Here is a 21370-nt window from a genome sequence, read left to right as displayed (position 1 = left end):
GAATTTTTAAATGAACATCATCATTCTGATTCTGATGATTCCTCTGGTTCAGAGGATTCTGTCTCAGAGGTTGATGCTGATAAATCTTCATATTTATTTAAAATGGAATTTATTCGTTCTTTACTTAAAGAAGTACTAATTGCTTTAGAAATAGAGGATTCTGGTCCTCTTGATACTAATTCTAAACGTTTAGATAAGGTATTTAAAGCTCCTGTGGTTATTCCAGAAGTTTTTCCTGTTCCTAATGCTATTTCTGCAGTAATTTCCAAAGAATGGGATAATTTGGGTAATTCATTTACTCCTTCTAAACGTTTTAAGCAATTATATCCTGTGCCGTCTGACAGATTAGAATTTTGGGACAAGATCCCTAAAGTTGATGGGGCTATTTCTACCCTTGCTAAACGTACTACTATTCCTACGTCAGATGGTACTTCGTTTAAGGATCCTCTAGACAGGAAAATTGAATCCTTTCTAAGAAAAGCTTATCTGTGTTCAGGTAATCTTCTTAGACCTGCTATATCTTTGGCTGATGTTGCTGCAGCTTCAACTTTTTGGTTGGAAACTTTAGCGCAACAAGTAACACATCGTGATTCTCATGATATTATTATTCTTCTTCAGCATGCTAATAATTTTATCTGTGATGCCATTTTTGATATTATCAGAGTTGATGTCAGGTTTATGTCTCTAGCTATTTTAGCTAGAAGAGCTTTATGGCTTAAAACTTGGAATGCTGATATGGCTTCTAAATCAACTTTACTTTCCATTTCTTTCCAGGGTAACAAATTATTTGGTTCTCAGTTGGATTCCATTATTTCAACTGTTACTGGTGGGAAAGGAACTTTTTTACCACAGGATAAAAAATCTAAAGGTAAAAACAGGGCTAATAATCGTTTTCGTTCCTTTCGTTTCAACAAAGAACAAAAGCCTGATCCTTCATCCTCAGGAGCAGTTTCAGTTTGGAGACCATCTCCAGTCTGGAATAAATCCAAGCCAGCTAGAAAGGCAAAGCCTGCTTCTAAGTCCACATGAAGGTGCGGCCCTCATTCCAGCTCAGCTGGTAGGGGGCAGGTTACGTTTTTTCAAGGAATTTTGGATCAATTCTGTTCACAATCTTTGGATTCAGAGCATTGTTTCAGAAGGGTACAGAATTGGTTTCAAGTTGAGACCTCCTGCAAAGAGATTTTTTCTTTCCCGTGTCCCAGTAAATCCAGTAAAAGCTCAAGCATTTCTGAAATGTGTTTCAGATCTAGAGTTGACTGGAGTAATTATGCCAGTTCCAGTTCCGGAACAGGGGATGGGGTTTTATTCAAATCTCTTCATTGTACCAAAGAAGGAGAATTCTTTCAGACCAGTTCTGGATTTAAAAATATTGAATCGTTATGTAAGGATACCAACGTTCAAGATGGTAACTGTAAGGACTATCTTACCTTTTGTTCAGCAAGGGAATTATATGTCCACAATAGATTTACAGGATGCATATCTGCATATTCCGATTCATCCAGATCATTATCAGTTCCTGAGATTCTCGTTTCTGGACAAGCATTACCAATTTGTGGCTCTGCCGTTTGGCCTAGCTACAGCTCCAAGAATTTTTACAAAGGTTCTCGGTGCCCTGCTGTCTGTAATCAGAGAACAGGGTATTGTGGTATTTCCTTATTTGGACGATATCTTGGTACTTGCTCAGTCTTTACATTTAGCAGAATCTCATACGAATCGACTTGTGTTGTTTCTTCAAGATCATGGTTGGAGGATCAATTTACCAAAAAGTTCTTTGATTCCTCAGACAAGGGTAACCTTTCTGGGTTTCCAGATGGATTCAGTGTCCATGACTCTGTCTTTAACAGACAAGAGACGTCTAAAGTTGATTGCAGCTTGTCGAAACCTTCAGTTACAATCATTCCCTTCGGTAGCCTTATGCATGGAAATTCTAGGTCTTATGACTGCTGCATCGGACGCGATCCCCTTTGCTCGTTTTCACATGCGACCTCTTCAGCTCTGTATGCTGAAGCAATGGTGCAAGGATTACACGAAGATATCTCAATTAATATCTTTAAAACCGATTGTTCGACACTCTCTAACATGGTGGACAGATCACCATCGTTTAATTCAGGGGGCTTCTTTTGTGCTTCCGACCTGGACTGTAATTTCAACAGATGCAAGTCTCACAGGTTGGGGAGCTGTGTGGGGATCTCTGACGGCACAAGGAGTTTGGGAATCTCAGGAGGTGAGATTACCGATCAATATTTTGGAACTCCGTGCAATTTTCAGAGCTCTTCAGTTTTGGCCTCTTCTGAAGAGAGAATCGTTCATTTGTTTTCAGACAGACAATGTCACAACTGTGGCATACATCAATCATCAAGGAGGGACTCACAGTCCTCTGGCTATGAAAGAAGTATCTCGAATTTTGGTTTGGGCGGAATCCAGCTCCTGTCTAATCTCTGCGGTTCATATCCCAGGTGTAGACAATTGGGAAGCGGATTATCTCAGTCGCCAAACGTTGCATCCGGGCGAATGGTCTCTTCACCCAGAGGTATTTCTTCAGATTGTTCAAATGTGGGAATTTCCAAAAATAGATCTGATGGCGTCCCATCTAAACAAGAAACTTCCCAGGTATCTGTCCAGATCCCGGGATCCTCAGGCGGAGGCAGTGGATGCATTATCACTTCCTTGGAAGTATCATCCTGCCTATATCTTTCCGCCTCTAGTTCTTCTTCCAAGAGTAATCTCCAAGATTCTGAAGGAATGCTCGTTTGTTCTGCTGGTAGCTCCGGCATGGCCTCACAGGTTTTGGTATGCGGATCTTGTCCGGATGGCCTCTTGCCAACCGTGGACTCTTCCGTTAAGACCAGACCTTCTGTCACAAGGTCCTTTTTTCCATCAGGATCTGAAATCCTTAAATTTAAAGGTATGGAGATTGAACGCTTGATTCTTGGTCAAAGAGGTTTCTCTGACTCTGTGATTAATACTATGTTACAGGCTCGTAAATCTGTATCTCGAGAGATATATTATAGAGTCTGGAAGACTTATATTTCTTGGTGTCTTTCTCATCATTTTTCCTGGCATTCTTTTAGAATACTGAGAATTTTACAGTTTCTTCAGGATGGTTTAGATAAGGGTTTGTCCGCAAGTTCTTTGAAAGGACAAATCTCTGCTCTTTCTGTTCTTTTTCACAGAAAGATTGCTATTCTTCCTGATATTCATTGTTTTGTACAAGCTTTGGTTCGTATAAAACCTGTCATTAAGTCAATTTCTCCTCCTTGGAGTTTGAATTTGGTTCTGGGAGCTCTTCAAGCTCCTCCGTTTGAACCTATGCATTCATTGGACATTAAATTACTTTCTTGGAAAGTTTTGTTCCTTTTGGCCATCTCTTCTGCCAGAAGAGTTTCTGAATTATCTGCTCTTTCTTGTGAGTCTCCTTTTCTGATTTTTCATCAGGATAAGGCGGTGTTGCGAACTTCTTTTGAATTTTTACCTAAAGTTGTGAATTCCAACAACATTAGTAGAGAAATTGTGGTTCCTTCATTATGTCCTAATCCTAAGAATTCTAAGGAGAAATCGTTGCATTCTTTGGATGTTGTTAGAGCTTTGAAATATTATGTTGAAGCTACGAAATCTTTTCGTAAGACTTCTAGTCTATTTGTTATCTTTTCCGGTTCTAGAAAAGGCCAGAAAGCTTCTGCCATTTCTTTGGCATCTTGGTTGAAATCTTTAATTCATCTTGCTTATGTTGAGTCGGGTAAAACTCCGCCTCAGAGAATTACAGCTCATTCTACTAGGTCAGTTTCTACTTCCTAGGCGTTTAGGAATGAAGCTTCGGTTGACCAGATCTGCAAAGCAGCAACTTGGTCCTCTTTGCATACTTTTACTAAATTCTACCATTTTGATGTATTTTCTTCTTCTGAAGCAGTTTTTGGTAGAAAAGTACTTCAGGCAGCGGTTTCAGTTTGAATCTTCTGCTTATGTTTTTCATTAAACTTTATTTTGGGTGTGGATTATTTTCAGCAGGAATTGGCTGTCTTTATTTTGTCCCTCCCTCTCTAGTGACTCTTGTGTGGAAAGATCCACATCTTGGGTAGTCATTATCCCATACGTCACTAGCTCATGGACTCTTGCTAATTACATGAAAGAAAACATAATTTATGTAAGAACTTACCTGATAAATTCATTTCTTTCATATTAGCAAGAGTCCATGAGGCCCGCCCTTTTTTTGTGGTGGTTATGATTTTGTATAAAGCACAATTATTCCAATTCCTTATTTTATATGCTTTCGCACTTTTTTATCACCCCACTTCTTGGCTATTCGTTAAACTGAATTGTGGGTGTGGTGAGGGGTGTATTTGTAGGCATTTTGAGGTTTGGGAAACTTTGCCCCTCCTGGTAGGAATGTATATCCCATACGTCACTAGCTCATGGACTCTTGCTAATATGAAAGAAATGAATTTATCAGGTAAGTTCTTACATAAATTATGTTTTTTGCGCCAAAAAATGTGGGCGTCGTTTTTGATGTCAGAGGATGTGGCGTCATACTTGGCGCCAAAAAATATGGGCATTGTATTTGGCGCCAATAATGTGGGCATCTACGTGTTTCAGCCTAGTCCGGCCTTTATCAAGATCTTGATAAAGGCCTGACTAGGCTGAAACGCATAGAAATTTGCTCATAACTTGTGAAAATAAGTAGTAGGTAAGGTGGTTGAGACCAACTCTAATTCACAGAGTTGTTTTTCTCTTGGAAATACCATCATACCCATGATATACTTTCTTATGTCCAGCACTGGAATCTGAATAATATGGAAGCTGTTACAAACTTTACTTGCAATACATCTGCTTGACTTACATATGCGGTAGGTGCGGTGCATTGAGCCACTTTAATATATGAATTTACTCTATATGTGCAATTCCCACCCATGACCCACATTTGTTAAAAGCAGTCTGATTCATTTTAACTTCAAAGAAACGAAGTTTGTCGTTGCCTACCATTACTACTGCAATTTGACCTCCTGACTGGAACAGGCCCACAGCACAGGACATCCCGCAAATACGGCTGTGAAAGTGTCTGAAATTTAACCCACAGTCATTGGATACAAGCCAGAAGATTCTGCAAGTTTTTCGCTGTTTTATAAACAACGCAGAGGGAATCACCCAAGCTATATCTGCATTCATATAAACAGCTGGACCAAACACTCTAATCACTGGCCTGATTGTGTTAAGGACGGTAACATTGACTCTGTTTCAATTTTAACATTGTGTTATTTTGCAACATATATTTTTTAAGCTACTTACATCATTACACACTGATGTTTTACATTATATGTTGATCCTTATCCTATTTTAATTGTACTATTTTACTTTGTACCAGATGCCGGCATCGCTTATTGTAATATAAATATTTGTAATACATTTATAAACTTTTATTATAAGCTTGTGTAATCTCCATTCCTTATAAAGTTCTTTACCTCTCATATGCTGTTTTTTACAGCGCGTTCCCATATCCCCTTGTTCTTTAAGAAATTGTACCCTGTGCCATCTGATAGATTAGAATTTTGGGAAAAAATCACTAAAGTTGATGGGGCTATCTCTACTCTTGCTAAACGTACTACTATTCCTACGATGGATAGTACTTCCTTTAAGGATCCTTTAGATAGGAAGCTTGAATCCTTTCTAAGGAGAGCTTATTTATGTTCAGGTAATCTTCTTAGACCTGCTATTTCTTTGGCTGATGTTGCTGCAGCTTCCACTTTCTGGTTGGAGGCTTTAGTGCAACAAGTGTCAGACCATAATGCTTATAGCATTGTTAAACTTCTTCAACATGCTAATAACTTTATTTCTGATGCCATTTTTGATATCATTAGAATTGATGTCAGGTATATGTCTTTAGCTATTTTAGCTAGAAGAGCTTTATGGCTTAAATCTTGGAATGCAGATATGACTTCTAAGTCAACTTTGCTTTCTCTTTCTTTCCAAGGTAATAAATTATTTGGTTCACAGTTGGATTCTATAATTTCAACTGTTACTGGGGGTAAAGGAACCTTTTTGCCTCAGGACAAAAAATCTAAAGGTAAATATAGGGCTGCTAATCGTTTTCGTTCCTTTCGTCAGAATAAGGAACAGAAGCCTGACCCTTCCCCTAAAGGAACGGTTTCCGTTTGGAAACCTTCTCCAGTCTGGAATAAATCCAAGTCTTTTAGAAAGTCAAAACCAGCTCCCAAATCCGCATGAAGGTGCGGCCCTCATTCCAGCACAGCTGGTAGGGGGCAGGTTACGATTTTTCAAAGATATTTGGATCAATTCGATTCACAGTCTTTGGATTCAGAACATTGTTTCACAAGGGTACAGAATAGGTTTCAAGGTAAGGCCGCCTGTGAGAAGATTTTTTCTCTCACGCATTCCAGTAAACCCAGTGAAGGCTCAGGCATTTCTGAAATGTGTTTCCGACCTAGAGTTGGCTGGGGTAATTGTGCCAGTTCCAGTTCTGGAACGGGGTCTGGGGTTTTACTCAAATCTATTCATTGTAACAATGAAGGAGAAATCCTTCAGACCAGTTCTGGATCTAAAAATATTGAATCGTTATGTAAGGATACCAACATTCAAAATGGTGACTATAAGGACTATTCTGCCTTTTGTTCAGCAAGGGCATTATATGTCTACAATAGACTTACAGGATGCATATCTTCATATTCCAATTCATCCAGATCACTATCAGTTCCTGAGATTCTCTTTTCTAGACAAGCATTACCAGTTTGTTGCCCTTCCGTTTGGCCTAGCAACAGCTCCAAGGATCTTTTCAAAGGTTCTCGGTGCCCTTCTCTCTGTAATCAGAGAACAGGGTATTGCGGTATTTCCTTATTTGGACGATATCTTGGTACTTGCTCAGTCTTTACATTCTGCAGAATCTCATACGAATCAACTTATGTTGTTTCTTCAAAGACATGGTTGGAGGATCAATTTACCAGAGAGTTCCTTGATTCCTCAGACAAAGGTAACCTTTTTGGGTTTTCAAATAGATTCAGTGTCCATGACTTTGTTTCTAACAGAAAAGAGACGTCTGAAGTGGGTTTCAGCTTGCCAAAACCTTCAGTCTCAATCATTCCCTTCGGTAGCTTTGTGCATGGAAATTCTAGGTCTCATGACTGCTGCATCGGACGCGATCCCCTTTGCTCGCTTTCACATGAGACCTCTCCAGCTTTGTATGCTGAACCAGTGGTGCAGGGATTATACAAAGATATCACAATTAATATCCTTAAATCCCAATGTTCGATCTTCTCTGACTTGGTGGTTGAATCACCATCATCTAATTCAAGGGGCCTCTTTTGTTCATCCAACCTGGACTGTGATCTCAACAGATGCGAGTCTTTCAGGTTGGGGAGCTGTATGGGGATCTCTGACAACGCAGGAGGTTTGGGAATTTCAGGAGGCGAAATTACCAATCAACATTTTGGAACTCTGTGCAATTTTCAGAGCTCTTCAGTTCTGGCCTCTTCTGAAGAGAGAATCGTTTATTTGTTTTCAGACAATGTCACAACCGTGGCGTATGTCAATCATCAAGGTGGGACTCACAGTCCTCAGGCTATGAAAGAAGTATCTCGGATACTTGTATGGGCAGAATCCAGCTCCTGTCTAATCTCTGCGGTTCACATCCCAGGTGTAGACAATTGGGAAGCGGATTATCTCAGTCGCCAAACGTTACATCCGGGCGAATGGTCTCTTCACCCAGAGGTATTTCTTCAGATTGTTCAAATCTGGGGACCTCCAGAAATAGATCTGATGGCCTCTCATCTAAACAAGAAACTTCCCAGGTATCTGTCCAGATCCAGGGATCCTCAGGCGGAAGCAGTGGACGCGTTGTCGCTTTCTTGGAATTATCAACCTGCTTATATCTTTCCGCCTCTAGTTCTTCTTCCAAAAGTTATTTCAAAAATTCTAATGGAACGTTCGTTTGTATTGCTGGTGGCTCCAGCATGGCCTCACAGGTTTTGGTATGCGGATCTCGTTCGGATGGCAAGTTGCCAACCTTGGACACTTCCGTTAAGGCCAGACCTTCTATCTCAAGGCCCATTTTTCCATCAAGATCTCAAATCATTAAATTTGAAGGTATGGAGATTGAACGCTTGATTCTTAGTCATAGAGGTTTCTCTGACTCAGTGATTAATACTATGATACAGGCTCGTAAGTCTGTGTCTAGAAAGATTTATTACAGAGTCTGGAAGACTTACATTTCTTGGTGTTCTTCTCATAAATTCTCTTGGCATTCTTTTAGAATTCCTAGGATTTTACAGTTCCTTCAGGATGTTTTCTATAAGGGTTTGTCTGCAAGCTCTTTGAAAGGTCAAATCTCTGCTCTTTCTGTTCTTTTTCACAGAAAGATTGCTAATCATCCTGATATTCATTGTTTTGTACAGGCTTTGGTTCGTATCAAGCCTGTCATTAAGTCAATCTCTCCTCCTTGGAGTCTTAATTTGGTTCTGAGGGCTTTACAGGCTCCTCCATTTGAACCTATGCATTCTCTGGTTATTAAATTACTTTCTTGGAAAGTGTTGTTCGTTTTGGCCATCTCTTCTGCTAGAAGAGTTTCTGAGTTATCTGCTCTTTCTTGTGAATTTCCTTTTCTGATTTTTCATCAGGATAAGGCGGTGTTGCGGACTTCATTTAAATTTTTACCTAAGGTTGTGAATTCTAACAACATTAGTAGAGAAATTGTTGTCCCTTCATTGTGTCCTAATCCTAAGAATTCTATGGAGAGATCTTTACATTCTTTGGATGTAGTAAGAGCTTTGAAATATTATGTTGAAGCTACTAAAGGTTTTAGAAAGACTTCTAGTCTAGTTGTTATCTTTTCTGGTTCCAGGAAAGGTCAGAAGGCTTCTGCCATTTCCTTGGCATCTTGGTTGAAGTCTTTGATTCATCATGCTTATGTAGAGTCGGGTAAGTCCCCGCCTCAAAGGATAACGGCTCATTCTACTAGGTCAGTTTCTACTTCCTGGGCTTTTAGGAATGAAGCTTCTGTTGATCAGATTTGCAAAGCAGCAGCTTGGTCTTCTTTGCATACTTTTACTAAATTCTACCATTTTGATGTTTTTTTCTTCTTCTGAAGCAGTTTTTGGTAGAAAAGTACTTCAGGCAGCTGTTTCAGTTTGATTCTTCTGCTTATAATTTCAGTTTTTTTCATTATAAGATTAAAACTTTTTGATTTGGGTTGAGGATTATTTTTTCAGCAGAATTGGCTGTCTTTAATTTATCCCTCCCTCTCTAGTGACTCTCGCGTGGAAGTTCCACATCTTGGGTATCTGCTATCCCATACGTCACTAGCTCATGGACTCTTGCTAATTACATGAAAGAAAACATAATTTATGTAAGAACTTACCTGATAAATTCATTTCTTTCATATTAGCAAGAGTCCATGAGGCCCACCCTTTTTGTGGTGGTTATAATTTTTTTGTATAAAGCAGAATTATTCAAATTCCTTATTTTTGATGCTTTCGCTCCTTTCTTATCACCCCACTTCTTGGCTATTCGTTAAACTGAATTGTGGGTGTGGTGAGGGGTGTATTTATAGGCATTTTGAGGTTTGGGAAACTTTGCCCCTCCTGGTAGGAATGTATATCCCATACGTCACTAGCTCATGGACTCTTGCTAATATGAAAGAAATGAATTTATCAGGTAAGTTCTTACATAAATTATGTTTTTTATTTATTTTTTATTTATATTTATATAGAGGACTCATCTACGGTCACAACAGTGTATTTCAAAGTGTTTGCACCTACATTATTGAAATTGGAAACTGGAACGTGCCGTTGTGACCTTAAGTTCATTAATCTTCATCTGCCGCACCTCTCTGCCAATCCCTTCACTGGCTTCCTCTTGCCTCCAGGATTAAACACAAAATTCTCACTCTGACACACAAAGCCCTCAATTGCATTGCTCCGCCTTACACCTCAGATCTTGTCTCCAGATACTCTCCCTCCCGTCCCCTTCGCTCCGCTCATGATCTCCTACTCTCCTCCTCTCTTCTTACCTCCTCACATTCCCATCTACAAGATTTCTCAAGACTGGCTCCCATCTTATGGAACTCTCTGCCTCGCTCCACAAGAATCTCCCCTAGTTTTAAAAGCTTCAAGTGCTCCCTGAAGACTCTACTATTCAGGGACGCTTACAACCTACACTAACCTTCCTATCTCCACTGCTATCCCCTAAAACCCCATAGCATGTAAGCCTATGAGCCCAGCTGTTTGCAGTTCACCTTCATAAGAGCTGACTACAACAGTGCAACTCTAGGCAGGACCCATTTGATCCCTGTCATCGTTTTTATATACCACCCATGTTCATAGCGCTGCGGAACCCGTTGGCGCTCTACAAATACCTGATAATAATAATAATGTAGGTACAAGGAATTTGTTGTAAAGATGTCCAAAATGCCCTTTCAAGATCTTATCAAGTGCCTTGAGGTGTCAAATTTGAAAGTCAAACCTGGCCCTGAAAAGGTGTTGAAAAGTGACTCGAAAATACATTGTGATTGCTGAGAACTTTTTTCCACCATAGAAAAATAGGGCTTTTACAGTTAATCCAAAAACATGTTTGTGAATGTGGGAAGCTCTGCATCTGCCCTATCCTTCTACTTTGACGCACGGTTTCGGACTGATCTTCTGGTTTTGGCCTGTTCTACTTGCATCCTGATAATTACTTGCTGCTCATTTTCTGCACAACTGGTTCTTGCCAAGAAAACAGGTAATTTGTCTATTACCTTGTATATACAATAGTGTAAAAATAAAATGCTGTAACCCAGACATTGCAAACTTTCTCTGTAAAGGGTCAGACAGTAAATATTTTAGGATTTGTGGGCCAAGAGGCAAAATCAAGGACTTACTTTGGTTGCAGCCTCATTTTCATTTTCAGAGCCAGACTATAATTGGACCAGTTGGGACCACAGGACCCAGGCAGCACTCAGATGTGTAATTAGCGCTGTTGATTAGATCAGCTCTAACCGATAAGAGCATGTCATTTTTCGACTATTAAAGTCCTTTAAGGTCCTAAATCTAATTGAATTTGCAGTATTATTATCTGCCCTTCTGTTGTCTACAGATACAGAAAAGGCCTGTGATAGTCTAGATTGGACCTTCCTAAAACAGGCTTTCTGCAGTTTCGGCTTCCCCACTATCTTTATAAATAGTATTTTTGTTCTATAGTTTGCTTCATGCTGTGCATTTGAGCTAATCATGACATCCAGGGTGTACAAAAAGGAGACACAGTAAATAAACGTGCATTGATTGTGGCTAATGTCTTAAGGGCCCTTACTAGGGTTGCTAGTTGTCCTCCACAAAAATACTGGACAACTTGGGGAACTGTCATTGGTCATAAGTAGTAGGTTAGTCTCATATTATTATTATTATTGGTTATTTGTAGAGCGCCAACAGATTCCACAGTGCTATAAACAAAGGCAGAGTACAACAAAACAGTTATAGGGATCACATGGGTAGAGGGCCCTGCCAAGAGTTGCACTGTTGAAGTCAGCTCTTAAGAAGGTGATCTACGAACAGCTGGACTCTTAGGTCACATAATGGCCCCTCCTTCAAACTTACCTTAAGCCCCACCCACTTTGTATCCTCTTGGCTGCCAATAAAACACATGCTGCCATGATTTCTCCACTCCCATGACCTTGGCTGCCAGTAGCACCAGTGACTACAAGTAACAAAAACAGAGCAGTACCAATAAGTGGCAGTAACATATAAGGCAGCAATCTACATATTTAAAATACATAGATAAATAAGAGGCCTTTAACATTTAGCTGCCACACAAAAAGAGAGGGACTTCCGGTGGGAGCGGTCACGTGAGCGGACGCTGAGAGAGACGCCCGCGCTAAGAGCTCGCTGCGACACCAAGCTAAGGGAAGGAGCCTCTTGGCGGATTGAAGTTTCCTGCCGAGACTCCTTAGCAAGCAGCTAGATACTGCCGGGGGAAATCCGGCTACAGGCGAACTACACACCAGGGGAATACCTGCTGGAGAAGGGCTATAGGATACTAGCCTGCCTACTGGTGAACGCAGAATACCACGGCCGCACACAACCCGGGTAAAACAGCACGTTACTGGCTGGAGTGATACCGGAGCTGTGAGAACCCCCACCGTCAAGCTAAAAGGAACCGAAGGAATACAGCAGTGCAGGAACACTGCTGGGAACGTCGGGATTACAGACGAAGTAACTGGAACTATTTCAAAGAAGATAAGCTAAGTACCTAAGGGGCGTGAGCCTGAATTCTTTATTACACTATTGTTGGGGGCAGAAGAGACACGCATAATATAAAATGTGCCTGGGAAATAAATGAATAGAGGGTTAGCTGGGTGTACTATCCCAAGAACAAAATAAGGATAACCTGCTATAGGTAGGGCTCAGAACCCTCAAACAAATTCATTTTATTGGAAGGCACTGCTTTAAAAGCATTTGACTGTATATATTTTTGTGCACTAGGAGAGACACGAAACAAGCTAATGGCCCCCAAGAACTGTGGTTAAATCTTAAAGGAACATACTGTCTGCACCCTGGAAAAGGAAAGGGGAAAGAGAAAAAAACAAAAGAAAGGGGAGCTTTTAAACAGGAGGATAAATGGGTGTATCTTTCTTGAGGTCAAACAGGAAGCACCTGCTATAAGTAGGGCCCAGACTCCACTGTATATGCTCTAATAACATTGGACTAATACCCTGAGATATCTTATCTATTAAGTCAGGCTAAAGATGAAGGGAATGAAGTTGGAGGTGTAAAATAAGAAGACGGACTAGTAGTTAAAGAATAAAAGGCAGATAACATCTAATTAAGAAGGGACTCCCACTTGATGAACTATATAATCACCCATGAAGAAAAAAGGCAACCTGAAAATAAAGCCTGAGGAATAAATTTGGATAAGAATTCCCTACCTCTAAAAACATGAAATAGCAGACTCATTGAATATAATATGATGGGACATTAGTCTGTACTTTGCTAAAATAATCATAAAGATAAGTGTGATTTAGTGCGAAGAACAAGCCGATTAAACACTGCTGAATGATAATTATGAATAATTGCTACACGTTGTTTTCAATTTTGGTTGTAACTATATATACATTAGTATGCATGGTTTAATAGATCTAGACTGGATAAAGTGGGAATTTGACTAGTGGTAGAGGGGTATATTTCTTCTAATCCCCCTGCTTAGATTAATATGCTTCTTGTATATAGCTTAGTTATATATAGATAAATTATCTGGAACTAACAGCTACTAATAGTAAAATACGTAGCTGCTAGAATTATAAAGCTAAGAATAAACTGATTAGCTAAGGAAAGGTATACAGCTGAATAAGGAAACTATTGAATATTCTGCATGCCGATAACAGGGCTTTCCCTGCTTGTGTTTGTGCCTTTCCTTTTATTAGAGAAGCACCAGATATAATTACATATAGAAAACTGATCTGAAACTAATAGTCAACAGGAGCAAGATAGCTAGTTGCGTGAGTAACAGTGCCTAGAACATAATAAAGAAAAATATACACATAAGAGTCTAACAAGGTGGTCTCAATTTAAGTAGCTTTCTGAAACAATACTCAAAACAAAAGAAAGAAGAGATATAACATTAATACAAGAGAAGAAAAGGGTAACAGGTAGTCACTGAGACACTTTTTTTTTTTTTTTTTTCCTCTCACTAAAACACTCTTTAGTACTTTTTAGTAATATTTAAAAACACTTGTTATTTCACAAATTAAATATACACACATAGATATATGCACAAGATTTTATACACAGATTAATGGATAAATATATATCCAAAAATAAGTTAAAATCACCTACAATGTCAGCTAGAAACAAAAATCAAGATAAAAAAAAACAAATCTAACCTAGAGGTTTTGGAAGGTTTAGAAGAAAAACAAAATTTATGCTTACCTGATAAATTCATTTCTCCTGTAGTGTGGTCAGTCCACGGGTCATCATTACTTCTGGGATATTATCTCCTCCCCTACAGGAAGTGCAAGAGGATTCACCCAGCAGAGCTGCTATATAGCTCCTCCCCTCTACGTCACCTCCAGTCATTCGACCAAAGGACCAACGAGAAAGGAGAAGCCCAAGGGTGTAGTGGTGACTGGAGTATAATCCAAAATTTTTTTTAGCCTGCCATAAAAAACAGGGCGGGCCGTGGACTGACCACACTACAGGAGAAATGAATTTATCAGGTAAGCATAAATTTTGTTTTCTCCTGTTAAGTGTGGTCAGTCCACGGGTCATCATTACTTCTGGGATACCAATACCAAAGCAAAAGTACACGGATGACGGGAGGGACAGGCAGGCTCTTATACGGAGGGAACCACTGCCTGAAGAACCTTTCTCCCAAAAACAGCCTCCGAAGAAGCAAAAGTGTCAAATTTGTAAAATTTGGAAAAAGTATGAAGAGAAGACCAAGTTGCAGCCTTGCAAATCTGTTCAACAGAAGCCTCATTCTTAAAGGCCCAAGTGGAAGCCACAGCTCTAGTAGAATGAGCTGTAATTCTTTCAGGAGGCTGCTGTCCAGCAGTCTCATAGGCTAATCGTATTATGCTACAAAGCCAAAAAGAGAGAGAGGTAGCCGAAGCTTTTTGACCTCTCCTCTGGCCAGAATAAACGACAAACAGGGAAGATGTTTGACGAAACTCCTTAGTTGCCTGTAGATAAAATTTCAGGGCACGGACTACATCTAGATTGTGTAGCAGACGTTCCTTCTTCGAGGAAGGATTAGGACACAAGGATGGAACAACAATCTCTTGATTGATATTCCTGTTAGTGACCACCTTAGGTAGGAACCCAGGTTTAGTACGCAGAACTACCTTGTCTGAATGAAAAATCAGATAAGGAGAATCACAATGTAAGGCAGATAACTCAGAGACTCTTCGAGCCGAGGAAATAGCCATTAAAAACAGAACTTTCCAAGATAACAACTTGATATCAATGGAATGAAGGGGTTCAAACGGAACACCCTGTAAAACATTAAGAACTAAGTTTAAACTCCATGGCGGAGCAACAGTTTTAAACACAGGCTTGATCCTAGCTAAAGTCTGACAAAAAGCTTGAACGTCCGGAACTTCTGACAGACGTTTGTGTAAAAGAATGGACAGAGCTGAAATCTGTCCCTTTAAAGAACTAGCGGATAACCCCTTTTCTAAACCTTCTTGTAGAAAAGACAATATCCTTGGAATCCTAACCTTACTCCATGAGTAACTCTTGGATTCGCACCAATATAAGTATTTACGCCATATTTTATGGTAAATCCTTCTGGTAACAGGCTTCCTAGCCTGTATTAAGGTATCAATAACTGGCTCAGAAAACCCACGTTTTGATAAAATCAAGCGTTCAATTTCCAAGCAGTCAGCTTCAGAGAAGTTAGATTTTGATGTTTGAATGGACCCTGGATCAGAAGGTCCTGTTTCAGAGGTAGAGACCAAGGTGGACAGGATGACATGTCCACTAGATCTGCATACCAAGTCCTGCGTGGCCATGCAGGTGCTATTAGAATCACTGATGCTCTCTCCTGTTTGATTCTGGCAATCAATCGAGGAAGCATCGGGAAGGGTGGAAACACATAAGCCATCCCGAAGGTCCAAGGTGCTGTCAAAGCATCTATCAGAACCGCTCCCGGATCCCTGGATCTGGACCCGTAGCGAGGAAGTTTGGCGTTCCGACGAGACGCCATGAGATCTATCTCTGGTTTGCCCCAACGTCGAAGTATCTGGGCAAAGACCTCCGGATGAAGTTCCCACTCCCCCGGATGAAAAGTCTGACGACTTAAGAAATCCGCCTCCCAGTTCTCCACTCCCAGGATGTGGATTGCAGACAGGTGGCAAGAGTGAGACTCTGCCCAGCGAATTATCTTTGATACTTCCATCATTGCTAGGGAGCTTCTTGTCCCTCCCTGATGGTTGATGTAAGCTACAGTCGTGATGTTGTCCGACTGAAACCTGATGAACCCCTGAGTTGTTAACTGGGGCCAAGCCAGAAGGGCATTGAGAACTGCTCTCAATTCCAGAATGTTTATTGGAAGGAGACTCTCCTCCTGATTCCATAGTCCCTGAGCCTTCAGAGAATTCCAGACAGCGCCCCAACCTAGTAGGCTGGCGTCTGTTGTTACAATTGTCCAGTCTGGCCTGCTGAATGGCATTCCCCTGGACAGGTGTGGCCGATAAAGCCACCATAGAAGAGAATTTCTGGTCTCTTGATTCAGATTCAGAGTGGGGGACAAATCTGAGTAATCCCCATTCCACTGACTTAGCATGCACAATTGCAGCGGTCTGAGATGTAGGCGTGCAAAAGGTACTACGTCCATTGCCGCTACCATTAAGCCGATCACCTCCATGCATTGAGCTACCGACGGGTGTTGAATGGAATGAAGGACCCGGCATGCATTTTGAAGCTTTGTTAACCTGTCTTCTGTCAGGTAAATCTTCATTTCTACAGAATCTATCAGAGTCCCCAAGAAGGGAACTCTTGTGAGTGGAAAGAGAGAACTCTTCTTTTCGTTCACCTTCCATCCATGCGACCTTAGAAATGCCAGTACTAACTCTGTATGAGACTTGGCAGTTTGAAAGCTTGAAGCTTGTATCAGAATGTCGTCTAGGTATGGAGCTACCGAAATTCCTCGCGGTCTTAGTACCGCCAGAAGAGTACCCAGGACCTTTGTGAAGATTCTTGGAGCCGTAGCCAGTCCGAATGGAAGAGCTACAAACTGGTAATGCCTGTCTAGAAAGGCAAACCTTAGATACCGGTAATGATTTCTGTGAATCGGTATGTGAAGGTAAGCATCCTTTAAATCCACTGTGGTCATGTACTGACCCTCTTGGATCATGGGCAGAATTGTTCGAATCGTTTCCATCTTGAACGTCACAGTCCTCTCACACATCCTATCTATTCGTTGGGTGCAAGAGAATGACTGGAGGTGACGTAGAGGGGAGGAGCTATATAGCAGCTCTGCTGGGTGAATCCTCTTGCACTTCCTGTAGGGGAGGAGATAATATCCCAGAAGTAATGATGACCCGTGGACTGACCACACTTAACAGGAGAAACACAAAACACGAGTAACGGAGATATAGTTAAGCAATTAAATGCACTCTTCTCTCCAAAATTTGATTCTACACAGCACAGTATAAATGAACTTTCTAATGAAGTTAAACACTTTGCGACAAGGATTAGCCATGTAGAGCAGAGGGTATCAGATATTGAGGACAGAGAGCTACAAAAGGACCAAATAACACAAAACATGTCAACGCAACTTGAAGCAATTAAAGCAAAACTGGAAGACCTTGAGAACCGCACAAGGCGGAATAACATTAGAATAATCGGCCTACCAGAAAGTATAACAGATAGAGAACTCAAGGAGTTTGCAGAGGGCGAATTATTGCACATTTTAAAAATAGATAGAACTGAATCTGCAAACATAGTAGAAAGAATCCACAGGATAGGCACAGTTAAAAAAACAGCACAAGGAGAGAATATTAATAGAGCAGTTATCATGAAGATGTTAAATTTTCAGGATAAAATCTAAATGTTTAATGCCTATAGGAAACTAAATAATGAATTAATGTATAAAGGGAAAAAACTATTGTTATTTAATGATTATTCGATTGAAACCTCCAACAAAAGACGCATTATGGCACCTTATTGCACAAAGCTTATACAATTGGGCTGGAAAGCCAGGTTACTATATCCAGCAAAGATAAATATACAACTGAAAGAGGGCAACAAACTGTTTACAGAGGAGGCAGAAGTTAATTTTTTTTTAGAAAAAAACCATGCCAATGGGAAAGCATAAAATGAAGATAGACAATAAACAAAGGGTCCTACAAGCGGGTACAGGCAGGCAGTGGGCTCGCTTTCTGGGTTCTTACTTTCTGAAGCAGGAATGTTTGTTTTATTATAGGGCTAGATGCCCAAGATTAAAAGAAGGTTTATTTTTAAATGTACACTTAAATAAAATAAAATGTCTCTTAAAATCATATCATGGAATATAGGCGGAATTACGTCACCTATTAAAAGGAAATCTGTACTAAAACATGCAAAGAAACTAGGTGCCCAGATAGTGTTCCTCCAAGAAACACATTTAAAAAGCGAAGAAGCAGCTAAATTAAAGGGGGGCTGGATAAAGGAAGTAATCTTTACTCCATGTAGCTCAAGGAAAAAAGGAGTAGCTATTTTATTTAGCAAAACATTGGATTATACTATTAGTAATATAATACTAGACAAGGAGGAGAGGTATATTATATTGTTAGCTATGATCCAAGGAAAGGAATATATACTATGTAATATATACGGCCCTAACGGTGAGGATCCAGAATTCTGGAGGAAGATAAGAGATCAATTGATGATCTATTCAGATAAAAGACTAATAATCGGAGGGGATTTTAACCTTACCCCAAACTTACTCCTAGACAGACAGAAAGAAAATGGGGAAAGTAAAATAAAGAATCTGAGAGATCAAAGGCACATGGGGGCTAAAAGGAAAAGGGAAAGTATAATACTTAAAAACTTGAAAAAAGACTTAAACGTACAGGATATCTGGAGGATAAAGAACCCAGATGGTAGGGAATACACATGTCTTTCTAAAACTAAACATTCCCTTTCAAGAATAGATATTTTTCTAATATCAGAAAGTTTGATTAACCCGATACAAGAGGCTAAGATAGAGCAAATCACACTATCAGATCACGCCCCTATTAGCATCACCTTTAACACACCCCCTATAAAACACCCAGGTTTATTTTTCTTTCCAAAATACTTATTAAATAATCCTAAATTTATAAGCTTTCTGAAAGAAAAGTGGAAGGAGTATGACAGATTTAACAATAATTATTGGAATAAAACCAATATATACTGGAACACTGCGAAAGCAGTACTTAGGGGAGAGATTACTTCTTTTGTAATTAAGATGAAAAAGAAATTATAAGAAACAACAAGTAACTAAGGCCTTAACTAATGCATATACAAAATTTTTGGATAAAAGATCAAAAGTTAATTGGGAAAAATATGTGATGGCAAAACAGAATAGGGATAATTTTTTTATTCAAAATGAAATTAAGGATGATATGAAAAGATGCGCTAAATTTTACAGATTTGGTAATAAATCCGGAAGATTTCTGGCCCAAATAAATAATAATCAAAAGAAAAGTAAGTTTATATCTGGGCTCAAAGTGGGGAGTAGGGTCATAACCGATCTTAAAGAGATCCAAGAAATATTTTATGAATATTTCTCAAAGCTATATTCATCATTTCCTATAGACGAAAACATAAAAGAGCAGTTTTGGAGAACAGTAACGGTCCCAAAAATTAATACAACCCAGTTAAACAAACTTAATGAAACGATTTCTGAGGAGGAAGTGGCACAAACTATTAAAAATCTAGCTAATAATAAGGCTGCTGGTCCTGATGGACTACCCCCCGAATTCTATAAAATATTAGTTGAAGAAATTACACCCACAATAACATTACTACTTAATGGATTCTGGACTGGGCAACTTATGCCTTCTACAGATTTTAATGAATCCTCAATAATTATTATACCAAAACCAGGAAAAGATCCACAATTAATAGAGTCTTATAGACCAATATCATTATTAAATACTGATTATAAGTTAATTACAAGTATCATAGCTAAAAGAATACAAGCAATACTCGGGGAGGTGGTTCATCAGGACCAAACAGGTTTTATGAAAGGACGCTCTTCCAACACTAATCTAAGGAAATTGTATATAACACTGGCAGATGTTTGGTACAATAAAAAATATAATAAGAAAATAAGTGAAGAAGATCTTTCTATAATAGCGCTGGATGCGCATAAAGCCTTTGATTCTATAGTTTGGGACCATATATTTACAACACTAGATAAATTTGGATTCTCTGGAAATTCTTATAATATGATCGAATTATTATATAAAAAATCCCAAGCTACTCTAATTATAAACAAAGATAAAACGAAGTTCTTTCCACTCTTAAGAGGGACTCGACAAGGATGTCCCTTGTCCCCCCTAATCTTTAATCTAGCCCTGGAACCACTCCTCAATATACTTAGATCTAAGATCCCAGGAATAAGTATACGAGGGAAGGAAATTAAATTAGCGGTTAATGCAGATGATCTGCTAATTTTTACCAAACAATCCCACAAAAATTTTAAATTAATATGCCAAATAGTGGAAGAATTCGGAGCATTTTCTGGTTATAAAATTAACAAAAATAAATCAGAAGTACTTTGGGTGCACAAGAAAAAAGACTCAGATATTCAAACTTTTAAAGAAGTAAAACATACTCTAACTTATCTGGGCCTAAAATTTTCAGTAGATCCGGAGGAAATATATGCATTAAATATAAAAGAAGCTGTTAAAAAATTCTCTGAAACTCTTAAACACTGGGAAACCCTCCCCCTATCTCTATATGGGAAGATAAATCTATTAAAAATGGTAGCACTTCCACGTTTATTATATATTTTTCAAAATATTCCTCTGCTTTTGAAAAGTACAGAAAGGAAGAAAATAAGTACATCCATGAAAGTATATTTATGGGGGAAAAAGAAAGTAAGGATAAACCATAGGAAATTAACACTCCCAAAGAGTCGAATGGGAATGGCCCTACCTGATATTGTTTTATATAACCTAGTGGCAGTAGGGAAAATTGCTATAGATTGGCTTTTAGATATAGGGCATTTTACTATACTGGACATAGAATCGCAAATAGTTAAACCCTTGTATTTAAAGAATATAGTCCATTTAGAAATTAATAAACTTCCCATATATATTAAGAGAGTTAATTTATTTAAAGATTCAATAATAGCATGGCACAAAATATGCAATAAGCTGAATATAAGATTTGCAGTATCACAATTTCTCTCCATTAGAGGAAACCAAGATTTCCAATTAGGATTCTTAACAAATATTGGGATAGAATGGGAAGAACACGGCTTAAGGAATGTAACACAAATTATTAATAGAGAAGGAGATAATGCAAAGGTTATAGAGTTTAGGGAAATGCAGGATAAATTTCAATGTAGAAAGGAACACTTTTACGCATATCTACAAATTAGAGACTACTGCTCGAAATTGATAAGATTGCACGGGAAAATATGGGATCATCTATCCCTGACACCAGTTTATAATGCATATAAAAATAACAAATTCTCAATATTTCTATTATATAATACCATAAAACATACAGAATATGAGAAACACGTGGGAAAAATTACATTAAAATGGAAAGACATGTGTTTTCCCGACCTAAACTCACAGATTATCTTAAAAAGTATAGGAAGGATAGAAAAGGCCACGTTAGCAGCAACACTACACGAACAACATATTAAAATTTTATGGATGACATACATTACACCTGAAATAATGTCCAAATGGGGGACG

Source organism: Bombina bombina, chromosome 6 (assembly GCF_027579735.1).
Source record: "Bombina bombina isolate aBomBom1 chromosome 6, aBomBom1.pri, whole genome shotgun sequence".
Classification (NCBI taxonomy): domain Eukaryota; kingdom Metazoa; phylum Chordata; class Amphibia; order Anura; family Bombinatoridae; genus Bombina; species Bombina bombina.
The sequence above is the reverse complement of the archived record's forward strand: the minus strand, read 5'-3'. Positions refer to the sequence as shown.